Below are 26,176 nucleotides of genomic sequence, written 5' to 3' on the forward strand. Positions count from 1 at the left end.
TTAGTTTAATCATTTTCTTCTTCCTAAACCTGTGAAAATAAAGATGCTAAGTCGGGCGGCCATCCGTGCGTGTGGGCGCCCGCGCCGAGCACCGATCTCCACCCTACTCGTGACTTTCTCCCACGGCAGCTAGCACAACGAACCAACCCTCACACCCCACACACCTTCCCTCCTCCTCCTCCTCCTCCCACGGCAGCCAGCACAACGAACCAACCCTCACGCCCCCACACACCTTCCCTCCTCCTCCTCCTCCCACGGCAGCCAGCACAACGAACCAACCCTCACATCCCACACACCTTCCCTCCTCCTCCTCCTCCCACGGCAGCCAGCACAACGAACCAACCCTCACACCCCCACACACCTTCCCTCCTCCCACGGCAGCCAGCACAACGAACCAACCCTCACACCCCACACACCTTCCCTCCTCCTCCTTCTCCTCCCATGCTTGCCTCCTCGCTACACCCATACCACAATACCACAACCCCAGGACACCCGCCACAACAGGTACTTTATCACAAAAAGCTTGAAACCAATTCTTTTGGGTAACCCGTTTATCCAATCAGCCCAACTGTACCCAGAGGGCGTTAACATTACAAATATCTAAATATCGGTAACAAAACAGGTCCAAATTACTTGATATTTTTCTTCTTACTAATTAATTGAATTTAACAAATATAAGCAAAACCCTTAACATTTAGAAGGAACAGTGGTTCAATGTTCATTTTCTTCAACTTTTTCTAATATTACATACTTTCCAACTAAGTATTTATACCACTGACGCCAAATGCCAAGACGAAATTATATATATATATATATATATATATATATATATATATATATATATATATATATATATATATATATATATATATATCCCACGAAACTTTCACACGTTCCCACGAGGCCTGATAATCACATACCAGTCTTAAAATGACAAGGCTTGACCATCTTCCCCTCGCTCCCCCTCACCCCACACCCCCTTTCCTCCATATCCCAACCCCTACATCAACCTCCCACTCCACAAACATAACCCCCCCCCACACACACACACATACACCCACCCCATCCACTTTCCTCCTCCACTACTTACAGACAGCTTTAACTCACGTATAATGAGGTGACTTACTCTGAAGGAGAGATAGATAGACAGATAGATAAACTGATAAATAGACAGATATATAACTAGACAGATATAGATAAATAGATAAAGATATATAGATAAAAGATATATAACTAGATAGATATAGATAAACAGATGAAGATATATAAAGATAGATACACAGACAGATAGATAGATAGATAGATATATAGATAGAGATAGAGAGAGAGAGATAGACAGATAGATAGATAGATAGAGAGAGAGAGAGAGAGAGAGAGAGAGAGAGAGAGAGAGAGAGAGAGAGAGAGAGAGAGAGAGACAATATGGAGATAGGGGTGGTGTTGCCTGCCCGGCGTGGGATCTGCCACAATTCCCACTTCTCATGCCATTTGCATGACCGCCACTGAGCGCACGTGATTCGTGACGTCACCAAGTGAAAGCTTTACGGGGGGGGGGGTGATAACGTAGGAACCAGGGGGGGGGGGATGCGGAGGGGGTTGGGGAGGACAGGGGGGGAAGGGGGAGTGGGGGGGAGAGATTAAGGGAGTTCTCACCTACAAGTCACCCCCCACCCACCAACCACCTCTCCCCCCCGCAACGTGATCTTGTCACGAAAGACGCACGCAGCTCGAGCGTAGCGCTCACCGCGCGTCTTGCTGGCATGATAATACCGATTCTCTCTCTCTCTCTCTCTCTCTCTATCTATCTATCTATCCTGCTGCCATTTTGATCACATTATCATCACCGTATCGTACGTTCCTCATCTGATATCATGAAATGAACCACATACGACGTTTTCTTTCGAAACGTTTTCTCTCGTATTTCTAAGTATCTCTCCCCCCCCCCCCCCCCGTTATTAATACTGAATAATCTTTTCATATTCTCCTATCACTTTATAGCATAGATTTTGCGTTTGAAATCTATTTTCTATCTTTTTTTGGCATATTTTACGGTACAATGATAAACTTAATGACTCCATCTATTCCTTTGTTTATAGGCAAAGTAAGTACATACGACTGTCTTCTGTTTTCCTCCCGTATTGACTACAGTGTGGCGCATACCACTACCTCCTTTCCTCCTCCTCTTCTTCTTTCTAAGTTGTGGAGAGCCAGTTCTTGCCCAGCCTCTCGTGTTAACACGCTCCTAAACCTGGATTATATTTTTTCTTCGTCCTCTCGTATGGAGACCATACAACACAGGTGTATTTCATATATGCTTCCTAAGCATACACTACACTTCTATACTATACAATGAACACATTGGACTTTATTTTTCTCTCAGGAGACCATACAACACAAGTGTATTTCATATATGCTTCCTAAGCATACACTATACTTCTATACTATACATTGAACACATGGGACATTATTTTTCTCTGGAGACCAAAAAACACAGATGTATTTCATGTATGCTTCTTAAGCATACATTATAATTCTCAACTACACACTGAACACATTGGACTTCACTTTTCTCTCTGGAGACCATACAAGACAAGTGTATTTCATGTATGCTTCTTAAGTATACACTATACTTCTATACTATACATTGAACACATTGGACATCACTTTTCTCTCTGGAGACCGTACAACACAAGTGTATTTCATGTATGCTTCTTTAGCATACATTATAATTCGCAGCTACAAACTGAACACATTGGACATCACTTTTCTCTCTGGAGACCATACAACACAAGTGTATTTCATGTACGTTTCCTAAGCATACAGTATACTTCTCAACTATACACTGAACACATTGGACTTTACTTTTCCCTCTCTTGTAATGCAAGTTCCTTCCATCCCTGACAAAACACCCTTGACTACTGACGTGAATTTTATGTTACTTCAAGAAATTTAGAATAAGAAAAAAATGTACTTGATTCACCTGTGTTACCTTATCGTTTGAGAGAGAGAGAGAGAGAGAGAGAGAGAGAGAGAGAGAGAGAGAGAGAGAGAGAGAGAGAGAGAGAGAGAGAGAGAGAGAGATTAAAGCCAGGAAAGGACTAACCTTAACAGTGAAAGTGGGGGAAAGCAGGCAACCACAGGGAGATGCATGATAAGAATGCGGCGAAAAAAAAAAAGAAATAAAAGACAGAGGAAAAATGAAAACAGAAAATGTCAAGAGAGAGAAAACGGGTATGGATGCAGAAAGCGAAGAGAAAATACGAAATACAAAGATGAGAAAGATGAGCTGTGGGGGGTGAATGTTTTGGGGCCAAGGGGGGGAGAAGGGGATATATGGGTCACTGTAAGATGGATGGGGATGGGGTGGGGTGGGTGAGGGGGGCGGGCTAACAAGACCCCAGAGTACGAGGGAAAATAGGGAGGAGGTGATGTGAGTTGATGGAGAGGGCGCCACGTGAGGGATGGGTCTAAGAGGCGTACTTGGAGAAAATGGGACGTGCGGGACGTGTGAGACATGTCATTGGTATATGGCTTAAGAGAAAACGGGACAAGGGCTTCACAGATCACATAGATCCCAAGGTCCAAGCGAGGTGGTCTGGCCTTACCACTACTTAAAAAAACAAAAGCAGTTCCCTTAAAAAGCAGTGGAGGAAAAGGACAGCACAGCCTCCTTCCGGCAATACGCCGCAGTGGAAACACGTAGGGGAAAAAAATACCTTGCAGGAGTAGTATGCTTAAAGGAAAGTCATACGATAAAATGAACATGACTATGTCATGCACCCCATCTTCACTTTTTTGTTATAAAGACAGTACTAAGGATAAACTTGACCTCCTGCCTCCCGACTTACCATGCCTATATTATCCTTATAGTGAAGAACGAGACAGCAATTCTTACTGACTCTCTCAAAGCAGGTGACGTGGGTTAATCAATGGTGGTATATAAGAGCAACAAGGCCAGGGAGAGATCAGTGGTTCAGAAGGTAGAATGATATTTCAAAAGACAGGTTTTTCACTTCACCCCAAAAAGCCGTAAATACTTTCCCTTGTCTTTTCTTTTTCCGATAGATAAATCTCTCTATATTTCCATCAAGGGCCGGCTTTGATGTGGACTCTGGTCCGTCACTGGAGCCTTCAACATAAAGAAATAAAATACCACTACGTTATGATGACTGATTAAATGAATTATCCAATACCGGAGAGTGACAAGTGTTGGTCAAGCCGAATTCTGAAGACATGGTGTGTGTTGCACTGAACAATATTTTCTGGGCGCTGAACTCGGTAACCTCGTAAGGTTTACTTCATTTCCTCTCGTTGGTAACTGTGGCGCTACTGCAAAGAAATTCTCAAATTCGACTTTGCTGAATCTTTTACGTAGGAGGAACAAGTTTAATCCCGCAGTCTCTCCTCAAATGGCTTGTTACGCGAGGAAGGAATCGAGAGAGAGAGAGAGAGAGAGAGAGAGAGAGAGAGAGAGAGAGAGAGAGAGAGAGAGAGAGAAGTGGTCAAGCCTAGGGATCGGTCCAGCGACGAGTGAAACTTTTTAGCGAAAGTTCCGTCTAGACGATGCCTGGCCTGGCCTGGCCCCGTCCACCCTCTGGCTGGGAGTGCCACAGTGGCCCACCCCAGCCGTGCGTCCACTACCAGCACGAGATCAGCACCAGCAGGCTCGGCCCAGCTCGTTATACGCCCGCCGTACGAGAGGTCCACGTGTGTGTGTGTGTGTGAGAGAGAGAGACAGAGAGAGAGAGAGAGAGAGAGAGAGAGAGAGAGAGAGAGAGAGAGAGAGAGAGAGAGAGAGAGAGAGAGAGACAGCAGCAATGCAAATCCGTTGGAGAAAGATACCGCTATGGAAGTTTTATAGGAAAGTCTGGAGTGTGTGATGTGCTCTGTGTATGTGTGTGTGTGTGTGTGTGTGTGTGTGTGTGTGGTAGAGAGGGAGGGACTGTGGTGGTAGGGAGGAACTGTGGCGCGGGTGTGGCTGGACACCCAACACACTACACTCCCTAATCATGCACCAGCCAGTGAAAGTCTAGTCTTAAACATCACCTCCAGACCTCCCCATCTTCATTACCTCCTCTCCCTCCCACAACCCCACACCCCACCTCCCCTCACATAACACACACACACACACACACACACATACACACACACACACACACACACACACACACACACACACACACACACATTGACCCAGGCTGGTGCAGACGCTTCATGGGAAATTGAATTTTGCCTCATTTTATCGTAGCGTTTTTGAGTAAATGCGAAGCTAGACGGATAGGGCGATGGTTGATAAGGGGAAAGGGGGTAGGTTATTGTGGTTGTGAGGGTGATGATTAATAAGGAGGTGGGTGGGGAAGGGCTATCGTAGTTGTGTGTGTGTGTGTGTGTGTGTGTGTGTGTGAGGACCATCCCTCCCTCCAAGCACACCAGTAGAGTCCGCCTGACCCTCGCCACATGGAAACTTTCCCTCTCGCGCCGTGTGTGTTTCCCGCCCTCACCACACACACACTCTCCCTCCCTCACCTCCTCCTGACGAGACGTTGTGACCATACATGTTGTGGCAGACGAGTGATGATGGCCAGTTGTGACCATATGTGCTGTGGCAGACGAGTGATGATGGCCAGTTGTGACCATACATGTTGTGGCAGACGAGTGATGATGGCCAGTTGTGACCATACATGTTGTGGCAGACGAGTGATGATGGCCAGTTGTGACCATACATGTTGTGGCAGACGAGTGATGATGGCCAGTTGTGACCATACATGTTGTGGCAGACGAGTGATGATGGCCAGTTGTGACCATACATGTTGTGGCAGACGAGTGATGATGGCCAGTTGTGAAAGCGTCAGTGATCAAACATATTGCTATGACAGTATTGTCCGGGCAATAAATGCATGGTAGGACAATGAGAACTTCCAATATATATATATATATATATATATATATATATATATATATATATATATATATATATATATATATATATGAAAGTGAATATTGCTGCGTTTCAATGTTATTGACTAAAGCTTAAATGAACTGGGTAGAAAGAATTCATACACACGCAGCAGGAGAGAAAATGGCAAAAAAAGAGTAAATTCATAAGATATAAAACCATTCAATGCGGGTACAAAAAAAAACAGAGAAGAAATTAAATCAGCAGGTATTCCTGAGAATGTATAGACACACACACACACATATGTGAATGTCCTCCACGGAAGATGGAAATGTGAGGTGAGTGTTGTACCCACTACAGTAAGGGCCACACTCAGCTGAGGGGGGTCCACCACCATCGAAACTTTCAGAGGAAGACTCAGACGTAATGGTTGAGTAAAGTGCCCGATCAACCACGAACTGTTGGTGACAGACGTAACTGTGGAAGAAAACAGCTTCCACACGAACAGAAATACAGGAAGATGGTAAAAAATAATAATAAATGAGAGAAGTGTACAAGGTCAAGCCAGACAACATGACGGATCGCTATAGCCCATGTCTAAGAGAGAGAGAGAGAGAGAGAGAGAGAGAGAGAGAGAGTGACACACTGCACAGACCCAAGGTCCCATCGGGGGGGGGGGTGGTCTGGCCTTCACGCTGAGAGAGAGAGAGAGAGAGAGAGAGAGAGAGAGAGAGAGAGAGAGAGAGAGAGAGAGAGAGAGAGAGAGAGAGAGAGAGAGAGAGAGAGAGAACAAGGGATTCGAGTTTCAAAAAAAAAAAAAAAAAAAAGAAAAAACTGGTTCAGGTCATGACACCAGTTCCATGCCCTCCCTCAAGCCCCTCCCAACGTGGAGGTCACGTGCCCCCGTCCTACAGTAGGTGTGGCTTGGCGGTCTAGTTAACTCGTCCTCGAAGAGCACGTCTCGAGGCCCACCTCGAGGGCTCGTCCTTGAGAGGAAGGGGTTACGAAAACGCCTGAGGGTACCCTACGTCTCCCAGGAGGTCACTCCTGGGACAACCTGACCTGGAGATGATGAGACAGTCGAGAGGTCGACTGCACAGGTCAGGAGGGCTCCAGGTAGTACCTGTACAGGTCAGGAGGGTCTTCAGTGTGAAGACAAAGCTCTCTAGATCCGTCTCTTCTCCCAGGTCAGACAAGACCTGGTGGGGTCAGGTCAGGTCAGGTCAGTCAGACCCGTGGCAGGTGTACAGACCTGGGTTGGGTAGGGGGTTAGGAGGTAGGGTATCGAGGCCAGGTGTTGGCTGGGCTGGTGGGCGAGCGGCCAGCTGGGAGGGATGGACAAACCAACCAACCAGTCAACCAGCCACCACCTCGGCCTACACCAGTTGTGACGTAACCTTCAGGTGTTGGGGCGACGCCCTCCCTCAGCGAGGATGTCGCCTTCGTGTGGGTCCTCCTTGCCTCACACAAACCCACGGATCACACAATGGAGAGGCTCTTGGATGAGACTATTCTCCCACCATGAGTGAAATATGAGGCAAAACTAAACTCAGTAATTCACACACACACACACACACACACACACACACACACACACACAAAATTCATTTGTCTTTGTTATATACGTTATAAACATATGTTTCACTGATTTCGACTGAGTTACAACAGCACAGATAATTAGTTTTACTAAATGATATGCAGATTTAAGCAACTATTTCCGTCTTAATTAAACCCGTTGGCCACCTCCACACGGGGAACCTGTGATGAAAGCATCTACTTTCTATCGCGCTCTGTTCTTGAGTTATTATGCCGACAAAACTACGTCCACACGTACAGACAGACGCACAGATAACGACCAAAAGTCCCATTAATAGTTTTGTAGCGGCAGGATATATATATATATATATATATATATATATATATATATATATATATATATGAATATACATTTCTACAATTTATATGGACAATATCAGCACACAAGAAGCTAGAATAATACATCTGTTTATGTCTCCCAATCTGGCTACTGAGCTGCGAACATTTCCCGGCGAACCACTTCCCTGGCGTCTGACCATCCAGCTCCCAACTCCAGAGAGGTCTTTCTCTTTAATCTCGGTGGACAGGAACCACGTTCCCATGAACGATCAGCCGTTCCTACCCGTTCCTCCGTAACTTTAGAGTCATGATGAACGAAAACGTAAGAGTTAGAAAGCGGTTCTGAAGAATTGGAACTGATGATAAACGAACGAAAAAGAAAAAAATACAAATATTGCATAATAATGTCTACTTTGCACGTAGGGATCTTTTTTCTTTTCAGTCAATAATCTCATTTATTCGCTCACGTGTCTACATGACATCAGCGGTACAATATCAGCTGTCTTCCCACAAGGCAGGCAACCTTGATAAGGTGTGATGCAGCGGAGACAACGGGAGAAGAAACAGCAGGAGGAGGAGGAGCGGGGGCAGCAGCAACAATAGCTATGGACCCAGCAGTAACCCCTGGTCAACACCAGCGACCAAGTACTACTACCTACACCGCTACCTCACCCACGAACGTGTCTTCCTTCGTAAGTCTCTCTCTCTCTCTCTCTCTCTCTCTCTCTCTCTCTCTCTCTCTCTCTCTCTCTCTCTCTCTCTCTCTCTCTCTCCTTTAAAGTGGGAGGTGGTCTGTCATCTGAGTGAGTCTGTCTGGCAGTCGTGGTCTGCTGAAAGGACAGAACTGTGTGTGTGTGATGGACGGGAGGAATAAGTTGTCGAAAGACGTGTGTGTGTGTGTGTGTGTGTGTGTGTGTGTGTGTGTGTGTGTGTGTGAGGGGCATGCTGGTCTGTGTGGTTGGGCCACACAAGGGAGGAGCGCCTGACCTCACGGCTCAAGAACATCATCATGGAAGAACAATGACACAAAACCTTTCCCCTGTGTCGTACCCTTCCACCGTAGACCACCACTGGACGAGGAAGGTCTTATCAACCCTCCACACACACACACACACACACACACACACACACACACACACACACACACACACACACAACGAAATCCTTCTGTCTCTCTAACAATGACCCCTTCATCACCATAGTCTTGCTGGTGACGATTATGGCGCCTGGAACGCCAACTGGTGGCCTCTCGCGGAACCATAGTAGAGAAGGTGAGGTGACTGCCTCGCTCCTAATGGTTCCTCCTTCCCTCCCTCCCAACAGCAGGTCTTGTCACACACACCTGTAGAGTATTTCCGTTTGACGTCATTCGGAAAGCATGAAAGCGTGTGACCTGGTCTGTGTGTGTGTGTGTGTGTGTGTGTGTGTGTGTGTGTGTGTGTCTGTGGAATACCTAAGAGTGGGGTTTGGAAGGAGGCCGAGTAACGGGATACCCATCCCCCAAACTCGGAAATAGCAATAATATCAACAAAGCCTCAAGACCACATTCGACTCCCAACACATACAATAAACGCCAAAACATGACAAAAAAAAAAAGAGGGACATTTACACATGTTGCCTAATCATCTATACACAAAAAAATATATATACATATATATTATATAATATGAATTATGTTAGAGGTGAGTGCTGCACACAGCTGCCTCCAGACACCACAAACACAATCATGTTTAGCCATACTGAGTGCTGCTCCAAGGCTGTGGTGGAGCCACCTTCAACACAGCCCAGCCCAGCCCGACTCGACTCGAACCTCCGCCCAGCCATTATGAGCCCAACCCAACGGACCTTGCCCAGCGTTCTGTTTAGATTTGAACCTTAGGCTATAAACATGTTCATCCTACCACAACCGCGGTTTGTATACCGTGAGATAAAAGTCGAAAAGAGCTTTTGAATTCGATGTTGCAAAATCGTTCACTACACAGAGTGATAACAGAGGACAAGTGATGTAGAATCTCATACCAAAATTATTCAGTCTCTGAAGTGAACATCGTGTTTTCAGTAGTCGTTGGTATGAGCTTAATTTAGACTCACAAGGACATAATGGGGTGTTCCATGTATGGAGCGGGGACGTGCCTGGATTCATAATCATCACGACCATCTGTAGCGGGTGTTCCAAGATGGTTCAGCTGGTGTGATTACAACCATTGGAGCGGCACTTAAATGACACTGGCAGTTCATCATGGATGCAAGGTACAGGGTCCAGGTGACCACAAGCGGAGGGACGAACATCTGGGCCTTTGCCTGTGGGTTGTGGTGATCCGCAGCTCACTATGAGAGCCGACCGGAACCCTCACCCCAGGGAGACGGAGCTCTGATGGCTGGACTAGCGAGCGTCCGTCTCCCCCCGGGAAGACGTGGCTCTGATGGCTGGTCTAGCGAGCGTCCGTCTCCCCCAGGGGGGATCAAGAAGGCCCAGCGGCCACAAGGCTCCATCACTTTCTTCTTAAGCCAGAGGTAATTTCTCCCGCTCTGTCTCTGCAAGGAAGGGCGCGGTCCAGGGACCAGCACCAACACCACCCCCACGCCTTCCACACGCAAGGCCTTCCACCCACCACAACCACCACCACCACTACGCCTTCCACACGCAAGGCCCTCCACCCACCAGCACCACCACAGCCTGTTGTACACAGCACAACTTGCTATACCTAAGGGCCTCTTCCCTGCCACCCCTCCCTTCCCACGACCTATCAAGTCGTTCTATACATCAACCACGCCTTCCCCAAGGTATTTCACCACCCACCACCATCATCACGTCCCTCTAGCGGGCAAGAGGAGGCACGTAACGAAGGGCGGCGTCCTGGTGTCTCCAGAGTAAAAAGAGCCCAGTTTCCATATCTTCCAAATTCCTTTAAAGTCTATTTCTTCCTTCTTCATCTTCTTCGCCATGGTCAATCAGGACTCCGTCCACGATTGAGGCGCGGCAACGGTATGAGAGAAACAGAAGGAGGCGTGCCAACGGTATGAAACAAGAATGAAAGATAAATACGTCGTTTTTGTACCTTCACATGAGTCCAGAGCTTCATCACCTACGCCACTAAAGGCTTCAGCAGCTTCTCTTTGACATTTCTTTGTTCCTCAAGCATATGAGGGGACCTGGAGGGCCCCAGAGGAAGCCCGGAGGGCCCCAGAAGCCTGGAGGGTCCCCAAATGTCACACACAGACAATGGGACAGACGCCTCTTCCTCCCTCCTGTTCCTCAGTCGTGTAATTACATGATAATGCGGTACAAACTAAGGGCCAAGTTCATGGCCGGCCTGATGATTACTTCGACACCCAACAACACACAATCTATAGTGATTACTGTGTGATTACCGTTCGTGATTACTGTGATTATTTCGTGATTACTTCGTGATTACCGTTCGTGATTACTGCTTGTGATTACTACTTGTGATTACTGATTGTGATAACCATATGGTTACAGTTTGTGTTATGGGGAGAGAGTTTCAGTACCAGTGTCGCCCCGTCCCATGACCTTGTCAATAGATCATGTCTTACACTTACCTACACACACACACACACACAAAGTACCCTTTCATCGACAGGCCTTACAGAGGAAGATGAAGAGCTGGGGCTGGCTGTGGGCATCACATTACTGTGCCTCGTGTGTGTGTGTGTGTGTGTGTGTGTGTGTGTGCGTGTGTGTGTGTGTGTGTGTGTGTGTTTTAATCACTTTGTGATCACTTGCCAGACACAACAATAACAAGCTACATGTAACCAATCTGTTCATATCGTTGCGGTAGCTGGTCCACAGTCAGCCCATCTGTTCATCCCCTCCCCCTCACCCAAGCTTACTCGATAAAATAAGTACATGGTTGAAGCATATATATATATATATATATATATATATATATATATATTCCATACTATATTCGCCATCTCCCGCGTTAGCGAGGTAGCGTTAAGAACAGAAGACGGAGCCTTTGAGGGAAATCCTCACTTGTCCCCCTTCTCTGTTCCTTCTTTTGGCGTATCAGCAACAGCGACATTAATAATCCATTTACATTTAGGGAGTGAAAAAATAAAAAAAAAAACTATAAATTCACCAATACAGGATTATAATATTAAGAAACGAAAATGGGATTTGTGAATCTGATAAACGAGGTTTGGGTGTGCAGTCCACTATAGCGGGAGTGACCTCTGGCAGCGGGGGTTTTATTATTAGGAAGGGCACAGGTGTGTCGTCGATCATCCTGGGGTAAACAAGACGCAGAGCACACCAGGCGTACTTCATCCTATAATAAACAATGTCAAGCCACCAGAGATGTCGTTCATCCTAGGCTAAATATAATTTCGAGGTTCTCCCCCATACGTGGCTCATCCTAGGATAAGTAATACTAAGCGCAATTCACGCTCTGGCCTTCTTCATCCTAGGATAACCACTACACGGGCCATCCCAGACGTCGCTTATCCTAGGATAATCAAATACATACGGCAAACCCCGACATTGTTTATCCTAGGATAATCAACATGCACGGCGGCAACACCCGACGTCGTTCATCCTGGGATAAACAACACGAGCTTCGACCTTCACTTTTTCTTCCCCCGCAGGACAGAGGTATGCGGGCAGCCCGGGCCGCCAGGGTCGGAGGAAATTCCTGATGGTTTTGTGAACCGGTTTATGGCGCTTCCTGGGGGTAAGGTGAAGGACGGGAATAACGCTGAATTACCACGACACCCACATAACGACGGGTACAGCACCACATAACGACGGGTACAGCACCACATAACGACGGATACAGCACCACATAACGACGGGTACAGCACCACATAACGACAGGTAACCACCACATAACGACGGGTAACCACCACATAACGACGGGTACAGCACCACATAACGACGGATACAGCACCACATAACGACGGGTACAGCACCACATAACGACAGGTAACCACCACATAACGACGGGTACAGCACCACATAACGACGGGTACACCACCACATAACGACGGGTAACCACCACATAACGACGGGTAACCACCACATAACGACACATCATCATACCGCATGAAGGTCCAATCAGGTACTGGATGACTGACTCCTCCTAGCAGGCATTGTGTGATCCTAGCAGGGGTACTGTGATCCTAGCAATGTGGCAGGATTCGAATGAGTCACATGAGACCTGTGACAAAGGGCAGCCCTTACAAAGGAACTTTTGTAGACGGTGGCAGGTGTGTGTGTGTGTGTTCACAGTATGGCCACCTGTTTTACGAATCTAGTGCGCGAGTTTATGTTAACGCTATATCTATTTACATAATCATTTCTGTATCATTCTATACACAATCCATAAAAGTAACAATACCGGATTCTTAATCTAACCTCATAACTTTGCTGCTAGATCTCCGTGAGTGTTAAAATATGTAATAATAAACAGGGAATTCAGTTCGTGGCAAGCGGTTGCAACCAGACACATCTGGTCCCGCACGAAAACCAGGAAGACCGCTCTGTTCACACAACTGTTAACAATGTCGGTCAACAGGTTTTGCCCGTCGAGGGAGAGAGAGAAAAAAAATACAATTAGTTCTTATCACGTTCCGATATTTAAGTTACAAACATGCAGGACAATGAGAGCAAAATCCAAGACACCGGTAGCGCGAGGAACCGGATACAAGGATAGTGAATTCTGGTTTCGTTTCCCCCTCTTTTTTCTCCCTTCCCTCCTCGTTTTCTAATCTGTCTCTCTCCACACTGGCAATAACGAACGCCTGTTAAGTTCCTTAATTAGGCAAAACAAACCGTGATGTATTACCGTTAGTCATCTCAAGCACTGACGTACCTGGCAGACGGACCGTATATGATGTGTTTGCTGGACAAATATTTACGACGAAGATGAAAATAAGAAGTGCGGGGGTAATGGAGGAGGTGGTGGAGGAGGAGGAGGCGGTACGGCCATGGCCTGCTAACGGGGTTTGGTCATGTACCACCACTAGCGTTGCCTGCCGCTCCCACCCACGCCAGAGACGCACTCGTCTACCCACCTTCCCCCTTCCTACATACTCATAAACTGGAGAAACGACCCAGTCTTACATATGTACCTCGAGAGCGTCTGAGAAATATATATTGATCACTAAACTCGTTCGCGAAGTTTCCAATATCTGGCTGCTTGCACGACAGTATTTATTTTTTTCTTTAAATTTAACTTTTCGCTTCGCTGAACTACTTAAATGCAAACTGGCGAGCAGATATATTCTTAATTGAAACAGTTAATTGGGATATATGAAAAGTTGAAGTTTAAATTCTACTTTGGGACCACTGCGGGGAGGAGGCTCGCTGGCTAGCAGCCGCCAGCCGCGTGAGGAACTTGAACAGGAGGAGGTACAACGTCTCAATCAAATGTCACAGCTCTAGCTACCTGCTCTATGTTCTTTTTCCTTGTGTGTGTGTGTGTGACCGTCAAGTAGGTAGCAAGATGAAACATGGCTTCCTACCTGTGTGCCTGTTTGCCTACCTGCCTCTGGCAACGACATGTGTCTGAGAGGTCCCACCCTCGGAAGGAACCAGCGTATCATTCTCGCCGTCCAACGCAATCATTATATGAGCTCCCCCGTTATCAGATTGCTGTAGCTCAGCTGTGTAAATTCTTTTTGCCTTAGCTACGAACCGCCTCAAACACTGGCATCCAAGACAATAAAACAAAGATTTATATAAGGAAAAATTAGTGTCAATACTGTTCAGCATTCCCTCGAAAATCAACGAAACTCGTTTCTCTCTCTCTCTTCAACACCAGACTTCATACACTGTCTCCAGCGTTAAGTCTATGTCGTGCGTCTATAATCGTTTCTTATCATCAGAAAATCTAAACCAACCCGAGGGCCTTCCCTCCGGGTTTTGGGTAGTCCCAGCCAGATAACTACAGCTAAATTGGTCGTGGTCTACCAAGCGGGTCGCCACAACCAGACAACCACAGCTAAGGCGATGGGGTCTCCTTTGAAGGCGTGGGCAGAGCCGGAGGTCAAGCCACACTCACTTCCTCGAATGTGTTAACGTCTCCACCACCACCACCATCACCAACACTCCCTCCGCCACACGCATCCCCCACCATCCTTCCTTCCACCTCTGGTTTCTCCAACTTCTCCTCCACCATTCTTGTCATCACCAACCTCTTCATCAACTCTTCCCCCAGTCTTCAGTTCGCAACCCCACCAACACCATCCCTTCCCCCTATCACTCATCGACACCAATCCTCCCCCATTCTCCCTCACTTCTCCCCCACCAGTCATCAACATCAACCCCATCCCCATTCCCTCCCTTCCACCGGCATAATCTTGACAACCCTTCACCCGCGGAGAACTCTGCTCCTCCCCCACCACCAACCTTGACCCCAGACACCCAAGTTGACCTCTGACCCACATGTCTCATGAACACCCCCGAGACTTACCCTTTCCTTTACATTATCCCCCCCCCACGTAAAACATCATGTAATCATCATTAGCCTTCGTAAATGGGAGAATTTGTCCAAAGCCAATTTACATTCAGTTTTATAACGTTTTTCATACGGTTCCCATCCACACTCATTATATCTTTATACATTTTAGGTCAAGGCGTCTTCATCTTACCATTAACGTCTTTAAAAAGTTTTCATCAAAATTCATCCTTCATCATCACATCTGCCTCAGCCTATACAAGATCAGATACAAAATTCAAAATCTTCTGGAATGATCCCACCAGTCGTGTTTACCTTTCTACCAAATGCCATTAAAAAAAAAAAATCTGATTCATATTACCCGCCACTTAATCCACCATATATTTTACTTTACATCTGTTCATCCCAAGTCATCGCCACTCTACATGTGATTAATTGTAAGTATCTGTTTCCTTTAGCTCAGCGTGACGCACCTTCCTGTGTCTGTGGTCCCGCTCATAACTGTACACCATCTCTCCACAGCAGATGCCTCCCCCTGGCGAGCTGGCACGAGGAACGAACAGCAGACATTTCATTATTTCCTAGACCAAACAAAACTCTACAGTAAAATACGTTATAACAAAAATCCGTCTCATTAATCCCTAAACAATATAACCCAAGAACAGTCTTCTTCAACAGCTGGTGCAGCGGACCAGCTGTGACCTGGGAAAGCCTTCATGTCTGTGTGTATGTGCGTGCGCACGATACCCTATGTTGGATTAACACCACAAGTCTCCACTTGTCGTATGAAAGACCACAATAACTTCATTCCGACTCACAGACTAAAATGTGGGTGAATTTAACCTATATTGTTCCCGTGTGAAGGATTCTGGGCGCCCGGGGAATGCTTGCTGCTGCCCACAAGCAGCAAAATGGGTCACTGTCTTACTGTTACAACGGTTTTCCTCATTGGCGAGCAGCGCACGCTATTATGGCCTTAAAACTCTAAGCACACACGGGCGAGACCCGTTAAATCTCCGCCGCCCAGCCCCTCACGTACCCTTCTAAGCGCCCAGCCAGCACATAAGGCATGAAGATATGCGCCGCGCATGTTGTAATTACCTGTGGGGGCTGACGGTGGAGGGCGCGAGAGATGCAGGCCGCCAACGTACCGTAAAGAATGGCTAGGCGACCAAGCTTTAAGCTTTAAGCTTTGCGTTAAGCTTATGAAAGCCACCGACGAGGCCTCCGTGAGGAGAATGTAAAGTCCACGAGGAACTGTTTCATAAATATACAGAATCCGTCCACTAGATAAGACACTCGCGCCATTTAAATACGAAATCTGGTTTTCAAACGAAGCCAAGCCACGCATAGCATCGACATGATATCATAAGCACCGGCCTTGACTGCTACGCCACGTACCGTGTTGTTCCTTTGTGTTACCAACAGCTGCGGTACTGTGGTACCCGCAGCAGGAGGGCTAGTGTGAAGGTCCCTACAACCACAGGTCTCCGGGCGAGCGCCATACCTTCACGTACCTTCATCATGTACCTGCTGGCGGCCATGCTCGACATCCTCCCTCCCTCGTCCGCCATTCTCACCCCATCCTCTCAAGCCCACACCATCCGTCGTCCCATAAGCCAACTTCTAATATCAATTCCCATTCGCCATCATGCAGAAGTATCAAAGCCTCGAGATCGGTCATAAGAGCTGGGATCGTGTGTGAGGAGCGAGTATACAGTTAACCCTGGCTGGCGGCTGGAGGCTGGGCTGGACCTGCCCTGGTCGGTGGCTGGCTGGGTTGCCATACGTCGCCACCTACAAACCTGCTCAGCCTTGTCTACCTGGGTATATGTTTTCTGAACTACAGAAGGGGTGGTATTTAACATTTAACAAGTCCAAAGTCTTAAAGAACTATAATAGTCACCAGCATTATAAAGTATAGTACCATGATTATTTTTAAGTTTGAAGTTATGGACATTTGCGAAGACTTACTAAATTCGATTTTGAAGTGTCCATTTTCTTTACCTGTTGTGAACTGAGGGCCTCACACGCGAGAGAGACATGGAGGGAGGCGTTAGTCCCTCCTTCCTCGCCCCGAGGACACGCGGCCTGCCACACTCGCCCTGACCCTTCCTGCACAGCTCCCCACCTCACACTCACCCACCCGCCACAACCCCCAGCCTGCTTCTACCTTAATCAACCAACTCACCCTACTTTTTCTTTACATAACAACACACAGAACATGGGCTCTGGTGCCCAAATCTACCCTATTTAACCAAAGAAAAAAAAAGAAATACATTGTCTTCTAAAGGCTCCAGTCTGCCTATCACAGGGACACATGATAAACAGTTGGTAAGGACATAAAACAGTTCTGGCCTAATTGCGGAGCCGACAATTTTCGGGTTGCAAGACGCAAATCAATCCAGAGGACGTGGTGGCCTACCGGGGTGCTGCCTGTGACCTAGCCAAAGGCAGCGCGCAAGCAGCCGCGAGCTCACGGAAGCAGATGTCAAGGTAATCGCTGCCAGAGAGACAGAAATGAAAAAAAAAAGAAGGTTCATGCGTAAATGGTGGGATATGAGAGAGAGAGAGAGAGAGAGAGAGAGAGAGAGAGAGAGAGAGAGAGAGAGAGAGAGAGAGAGAGAGAGAGCACGGAACGAAGAAAATGGATGTGTAGTTTTGCGTCTCCAACGATGGAGTAAAAATAGCATTGTCATTTGTTATCATTATATAAATCTACCATCCCTTCTTCAGGGGTTTCCTGCAGCTTCAAGGCCCGCCTGCGCTACAACCAGCAGCAGGATAAGGCTGACTGCTTTCCGGAGAGAAGTTTGACGAGACCGTTCATATACTCGGGTGATAACAGCCCCGTCGAAGTTGACTTTCCACTCGCGGCTTAACGACAAGCAGGCGGCGGAGTCCGGTAACGCCAACGAACCATGGACAGTGTTGATAACAACTGATAACAAGGGTCAGAGATGACCCCGGGACCCTGAGGTGAGGACCATTATCTGTCAACGCTGCTGTAGGAATATCATCGTTGCCATCTTCGTCATCCCGACCTAACTAAACTCCATTTCCACACCTAACTACTGTAAATACTGTCATCCTCACTCCGGCACTTATATAGGCCCTAACTACTCAACTACCCTGTTCACTTTCTTCATTACCCCAGCTTCTACACAACGTGCTAACTACCACCGTTGTTGTAACTGCTGTTCGCCCGTTCCCAACCACCACTTACCACTACTAGACCAGGACCTACACACCTGCAACTGAACCAGGGTTACACACCTGCAACTGGACCAGGGGCTGCACACCTGCAACTGAACCATGGGTTACACACCTGCAACTGGACCAGGGGCTACACACCTGCAATTGAACTAGGGGCTACACACCTGCAACTGGACCAGGTGTACACACCTGCAATGGACCAGGGGCTACACACCTGCAACTGGACCAGGGGTTACACACCTGCAACTGGACCAGGGGCTACACACCTGCAACTGGACCAGGGGTTACACACCTGTAACTGGACCAGGGGCTACACACCTGCAACTGGACCAGGGGCTAAACACCTGCAACTGGACCAGGGGCTACACACCTGCAATTGAACCAGGGATTCACACCTGCTACTGGACCAGGGGCTACACACCTGCAACTGAACCAGGGTGTACACACCTGCTACTGAACCACGGGTCAAGCACCTGCTAATGTACCAGGATCCACATACCTGCAACTAGACCAGGGGGTACATACACACCTGCTCCTGGACCGCTGAGCTACAACCATAACACTACCATCACTACAGGTCACAACCAACCACATGACATGATACCTTCCAAATCTACCACACCACGCCCCGCCTACAGCACCACTTCAAGCCTCCACCTCCTCTACCACAGTGCCACGTAACCGTTACTGCCCCACGGCTCGCACATGACGCCACATCCCGCCGCCAGGTGAGCACATCAAACCCACAAGAGAGATATTTGGGAGCCGAGTGTGTGTATCATCATGATGATGGGGGTGAGGTGGGGCAGGACGCTCCGAGATGTGGGTCAACCTTACCTTCCGACTAGGAGGTTGCAACACGCCGGCCAGTGACCCCTCACCCCTCCCGGTACGACGGCTACCTCCTCCCTCCCCCTTGTGGTGTGTGTGTGTGTGTATACCTCAAGGTGTAAACTTGAGGTACGGTACACAGTTTACAGTTACGGGGGTACTGGCGGTGTTCAGGTGTGTGGGCGAGACGGGGGTCGCCATCCACACCACCCCTCTCCTCCCTTAATCTCCCGTCATTATAGACATCCAAGTCCATTTCCTTTACTTCTATACATCTTCCTGGGACATTAATGAACTAACCTTCAACCAGCCTCATTATTCCCCCTCAACTACCAGTTGTCATGAAGACCGGACGAAAGAAATACAGTTCCCGCCCATCCTTAGAGAGAATAACACGATTGAAAACTGCTAATACATTTCTTTTGAGCTATTGAAGAGATCAGGAGCGGTCATTAACAGGATCTACTCCTTCGTAAATATTTTCAAAGCGATACGATCCTTTATAAATGTTATCAAGGGGATACAATCCTTCGTACATATTCTCAAACGGATACGATCCTTTGTAAATGTTATCAAGGGGATACAATCCTTCGTACATATTCTTAAAGGGATACGATCCTTTGTAAATGTTATCAAGGGGATACGATCCTTCATAAAAATTCTCAAGGGATGCGAACTGTAGTATCAGAGGCGCCAAGCTGATGTATAACCGCCAATACCCATCAACCTCCATTACGAGTCAAACTGTCTTTTTTTGGTCTTGTTTTACCAACATCTACATTCGTGGTAGGTAAAACTAATTCTTTCTCCATAAAGGGAAAAGTTTAAATACAGTTTCAGTGCGAGGGACTCGAGGAAGAAAGCATCTGTAAGATCAAAGGATTTAAATCATATAGATTCTTCTCAAGCATGCTGGCCATCGCACAGCAATAATAATGAAGCCTAGGCCTTCGCTGAATAATTGTGTGACGATTCGCACAACACTGAGTCACTGACTTAATCAGACCAGTACACTGTTATCCATTTTCTGTTGGATTTATACGTTAAGTACAAATATCCCTGCAACCTGTGTTGCCGCCACACCCAAGACACAGTTCTTAATCATTCTAATCAATTAATCAATCTAAATATCGGTTTTTGTTCTAGACAAAACACTGGGATGACTAATAATTCAAACTCATATCGAACTTCAGGACCAGTCAGCTTTCTGGCATGTAACCTAGCCTTGTCACTGACCTTTTACCCTGGGGTTATCTGGCAACACCCCCAGGGGGTAGCCGGCCCTACCCTCGTCCTCCCCCCCGACGCCCCTGAGGAATAAAAATCATAACCTACCACCCCTCTCTCTCTCTCTCTCTCTCTCTCTCTCTCTCTCTCTCTCTCTCTCTCTGCACACGGGTCAACAGCGCTGATAATTGCCACGTCTGCGTCCCACTCAAGAGACAAAGGTATGGGGAGGATACACCTCATTGCTCACACACGAATCTTATTACCATAATATCAAACATTGTTTCGTCGTATGGAGAGGTCTTAAGTGTAAATATCACCGTTAAAAAACTTGCTAATAATAACGTTATAACTAGAGTATATCGAACGCAACTAACACATTACGAAGTTACGTGATTCGTGGACAACATTATTTTGTGTTTTCTTCAACTCGATCTTGGGTGTACACGAAGCAGGACCATATTATGTTTTTCCCTCTCTCTCGCAGAACACCTCACGCCGCCTAGGTTATCAACATTCAAGAGGGCGGAGGTCCTACAGCCGGGTGGGTCCCCGAGGCGCGACGACCATACGAATGGATGTGTTGGTAATTCTGTATCCGTGATCGCTATCGCTCGGGCTAGCCTCCGAGCTTCGGTCTCCCAGTGGCTTGAGATGTCTACCCCAAGTGCTGACTATTTTGATACGTCCTGATCTATCACTGTAAAAGCTCAAACCGCAGGAGAGAGAGAGAGAGAGAGATCTAGGTGAAGTGTTTTCCCGAGCTAGGCTTGGAAAGGGCGACAGCCAGCGCCTCAGAAGCAGGCGCGAGCCTGTGAACAAAATGACGTTGAAACAAACAGGTTTGAGGGAAGGCACGACGCCCTACACCCACCTCCGTCGGGTGGAGGGTCGTGCCTTCAGGTTGTCTCTGTTCTTACGTATATCACTAGTGACCTCAATATTATACACGGCCAGGCTCGACCACAGCCCGTTAGCCTAGCACGCCCACAGTCGATGCTGCCTCAGATCTAGAAATGCAATGGTATCTATCATTTCCACTAATTTATATATATATATATATATATATATATATATATATATATATATACACACAGGATGAGGACCCCCTGAACATGACGGTAGATCCTTGCGTACAACGACCTAGAAATTCACCAGCGAAAGTAGCATAACGGCAACAACAATAATAATAATAATAATAATAATAATAATAATAATAATAATTATGATAATAATAATAATATTAACACGGTGGGTGGACACGGATGTGGGTAGTGTAGCACGAGTGATCACGCGCGACGCTAAGTTGTGGAGGTGGGCGGCGGCGTCAGGAATGTGAGGGGGTGGTGGTTTTACGAGGACGTGGGCGTGGCCAATGCGTATAGGTGGGCGGGATAGACTCATCACGTGGGCGATACGTGCCAGGCGAGACTCATCATTAAGGCGGGGTAAACTCATGATATGGGGAGAGGTGGGCTCATTATACAGGCGAGGTAGACTAATATATAAGGCAAAGTAAACTCACTATACAGGCGATGTAGACTCAAGATACCTCCATCATAACACTTAGTCATTTACCCATACTCCACATCAGAAGAAATGCACAAGAAATATGTAATAAGTACTAAATACACAAATATATGCTCGTAATGCCGATATAAAAACGAATTGGTGAAGCATATGTAAGAAATCAATTAGAAAATAAGGTATCAATGATCTATCATAAGAAAATTGAAAATTACCGCTTTTGAACACTTTCCTGAGAAGTGGAGGGGAGAGGGTGGGACCAAAGGTTGATGCGCCAAACGGGTGTGGCAACACTGGTCACCCCTCCACCCGGTAAGGTGCCGCCCACACCCTGTCAGGACCTGACATTACAGCAGATGACACACACACACACTTTTCAGTTTCAAAAACCTTTATTCACAAGAGATGCCTGCATTATATCACTTGACACTGCTTTCGTATAAGGTGTAATCATGTAACAATTTGATGTTTACATAATTCTAAAGTCTAGCAACCTCAATAATCCTTTCTGTTTATATAACTATCAATTTCTATGCTACACCAGTATAATGGATTACATCCTTCAACATAATACTGCTGAAGTGTATACCATTTTCTACAAAACATATCTTAAAATCTCTTACTGACGTTTCCACAACATACAACATATTCCAATGCAATTTTAGTATTGCCACTGTAAATCTAGCCTGTGCCTTCCATAAGTATATCCTACACCTCTTTATATATCATTACACCACTTTATTATATCTTTATATTCTCTAATGATCCTATACGTCCTGGCACATGAGAGTCTTCCCCATATCGCCTCCATCCATCTTATGCCTTTAGAATCAACCAATTCATTCACAACCAGTACTCCTAAGTCACTTGTTCAGCCGGTACCACTCGCCGGCACCAAGGCATAAGCACTCACACCAACACAAAACCACTTAACCTTCCCACTGTTGTGTCCCGGTTACCGGTGGAATGTGCCCGAGGCGGTGGTTTCGAAATGTTCGAAGTCAGATACTTGAACGGTGTTGCCCCTTGCGCCTCCAGGCCCTCAGGAGCCTAAGGGCTCTGGCAGAGTTAGGAGTTGGACATGATAGTGCGGGTGACTCTGTTGAAACTCTGTTGTCGTATAAACGTCCTTTATAATGGAGAAGTGAGTCCTTTCACCAAGCTTATGTAAAATATATAAGATCCTCAATCACAGTACTACGTGCACTAAACAAACATGCTACAATCACATAAAAACTGAGAACAACTACAACACTAACACACATGACTTTCCCCAACCCCTCACGGCTATGACTAACCTCATAACAACCAATATAAACCATTACCAAACAAACCAGGTGGTTGTCTCCTCTCATTATTTACCACCACCACCACCACCAGCACATCCACCCAACGGAGCCATCCGCCTTCCACAGCCGACCCAAGCGCTAGTGTGCGAGCCTTTCCCCACCTCACTGGCAATACTAGGCTAGGCTAAAGCTAATGAAAAATATAAACCCACAATAGCCTTAAACTGATATATATATATATATATATATATATATATATATATATATATATATATATATATATATATATATATATATATATATCCCTGGGGATAGGGGATTAAGAATACTTCCCACGTATTCCCTGCGTGTCGTAGAAGGCGACTAAAAGGGGAGGGAGCGGGGGCTGGAAATCCTCCTCTTTTTTTTTTCCCAAAAGAAGGAACAGAGGGGGCCAGGTGAGGATATTCCAAAAAAGGCCCAGTCCTCTGTTTTTAACGCTACCTCGCTAACGCGGGAAATAGCGAATAGTTTGAAAAAAAAAAAAATATATATATATTAAACACGCCGTCACAATACTTATGGGAAACTTTTCCTCGTTACTTCGAACCCTTGAAGAACTATGATACACTTGCCAGCTGATAATTCCGTAGGAACTCAGGCACAAAATAATCCGTCCTAAGCTATATATAATTCATGTACGATACGACAATGACAAAAACTCAAACCTGATCTGATGTACGTAATTAGAACATGACGCGGGATGCAATTTCACACACAATATGGCTCAATCTCCCGAGTTCTGGTAAAACATTGCAAACCTGACTTTACTGACATCAACACAATAATGAGACAGCAATTATACACCATTTTGTCCAGCGGGTTACGGTACCAAACATTACGCGCACACAATCGTGGGAATGCCTAGTGGAGACAGCCATAACTTATGTAACTTAAGTGTTGTAAGCTCTATGATAACAACCTCCCTTTATGGCAATATATTGCAACGATTAACATATATATATAAAAAAAAGTCTTGGAAGTTGAAATAAAATGCTCAGCAGGAGACTACTTAACCTTCATTCTAAAACCTTTGCACCACGAAAACACAACACATACATGGGATTTCATGTTGTATAGCCATGAGCGTCACCGATTCACGCATTGACACGCCCGGGTTTCGAACTCTGGGTGCAGCAGTCGGTCCACAGCCAATCTGTGGCTATTCACGCCTCCCCTCGGGACTGGTCGATAAATGAGTACCCGGTTTAAGATAGTGTGTGCGCGCGCGTGTGTGTGTGTGTGTGTGTAACGTTAAACACACAAATAGTAATCAAACGTACGAAGCCACCCTCTCCAGTTCATCAATCAACCTTGAGGTCTGTTATGAATTCTGTTGATCTAAAATTGAACTAACAATGGACTTGCATTACCGCACCGTCAGACCTGTTTCAATATGATTCATAATACAATTTAACCAGGGGCTGGATCCGTTATTTATAGCCGTGTCGTAGAAAACAGTATCCAATCATGTGGATATCGTACAAAATTCAAACGAAAAATGTCGTATGTAATCAAACTCTGACTGCCAGAGAGCTGTCATTAAAAAAGACAATAGCAGTATCGTATGATCGTCAAAGGAAATGAGAACATGAAAGTAAATCAAACTTTAACGGAAATAGAACGGGAGTTACTTCCATAAATATTCAAGCCAAGGATAGTTAGGCTAGGTTAGGTTAGGTTACAGAAGACTATACCAATTCTAGGCTAGTTAGGTTTAAGTTAGGTTACGGATGACTATACCAATCTCTAGGCTAGTTATGTTTAAGTTAGGTTAGGTTACGGAAGACTATACTAATTCTAGGTTAGGATAGGTTAGGTTACGGAAGACTATACCAATCTCAGGTTAGGTTAGGTTACGGAAGACTAGACCAATCTCTAGGTTAGGTTAGGTTACGGAAGACTAGACCAATCTTTTGGCTAGTTAGGATAGGTTAAGTTAAGGTACGGAAGACTATACCAATCTCTAGGTTAGGTCAGGTTACAGAAGACGATACCAATCTCTAAGCTAGTTAGGTTTAAGTTAGTTTTGGTACAGGAAGACTACTAATTCGCTAGTCATTTTTTTTCCATGACTGGTGCCGAGTTGAGCGCACGGAATAATATATCCAAACCTTACACTTACAAGCCTAGCTTAAATGTGTCCTCAGGGACTGCCTTTAAAAGACTTCGCTAATCACTTTCATGGTTATAATCTTGGTGCCTCGCATCAGCGCACCTAATTACTGTCAACCATGTTCTTCAGCTTAAGATATCTTGTTCTGCTGATCGCCATCGGCTTGAACTCGTTTAAGCACGATAGTTTGACCATTAGGGACAGTGGCCTACATAGCCTTTGACCGGGCTCCTCTGGGTACAGGTCCAAGATCTTCAAACCAAGTGTCATCGCTACGATCTAGGGTCGATGACCTAACCTTTGACCGGACTCTTAGGGGATCGGGTCAAAGGCTCTACCACAGCCCAATTCATCCGTTCGTGACGAGTTCTTGACATTTCAGAACCTCCGAACGCGTCTCTATATCAACACAATTGATACTCTGCTCAATCCACCGTAAGGTTAAAGTCTTCGCGCCTGAGAATGCCAACCCCTTTGTCTTCTAATTCTTTGTTCCTCTCAGGCGAAGGTCGTGAACTTCCGATTAACCTAAAGCACAGACAGGTCCCTCGCTCTCGTCTGGTGGCGTTCACGGGATATACGTGACACCAGATGTGTCTCAGGGACTCAAAACTTTATATTCGTTTACTACCTCCATGATTCCTGACCTATTGGTTTTACGCTATCGTACGTGATTCTCTCTCTCTCTCTCTCTCTCTCTCTCTCTCTCTCTCTCTCTCTATGTATATATATATATATA

General features: G+C 46.3%; 1 protein-coding gene across 2 annotated transcripts in view; it reads right to left on the reverse strand.

Annotated features, from left to right (window-relative positions):
* uif (sushi, von Willebrand factor type A, EGF and pentraxin domain-containing protein uif) overlaps positions 1-26,176 on the reverse strand; it is a 203,195-nt gene that overhangs the window by 134,230 nt on the left and 42,789 nt on the right. The gene's annotated exons all lie outside the window — the stretch shown is intronic.

Source organism: Panulirus ornatus, chromosome 8 (assembly GCF_036320965.1).
Source record: "Panulirus ornatus isolate Po-2019 chromosome 8, ASM3632096v1, whole genome shotgun sequence".
Lineage (NCBI taxonomy): Eukaryota > Metazoa > Arthropoda > Malacostraca > Decapoda > Palinuridae > Panulirus > Panulirus ornatus.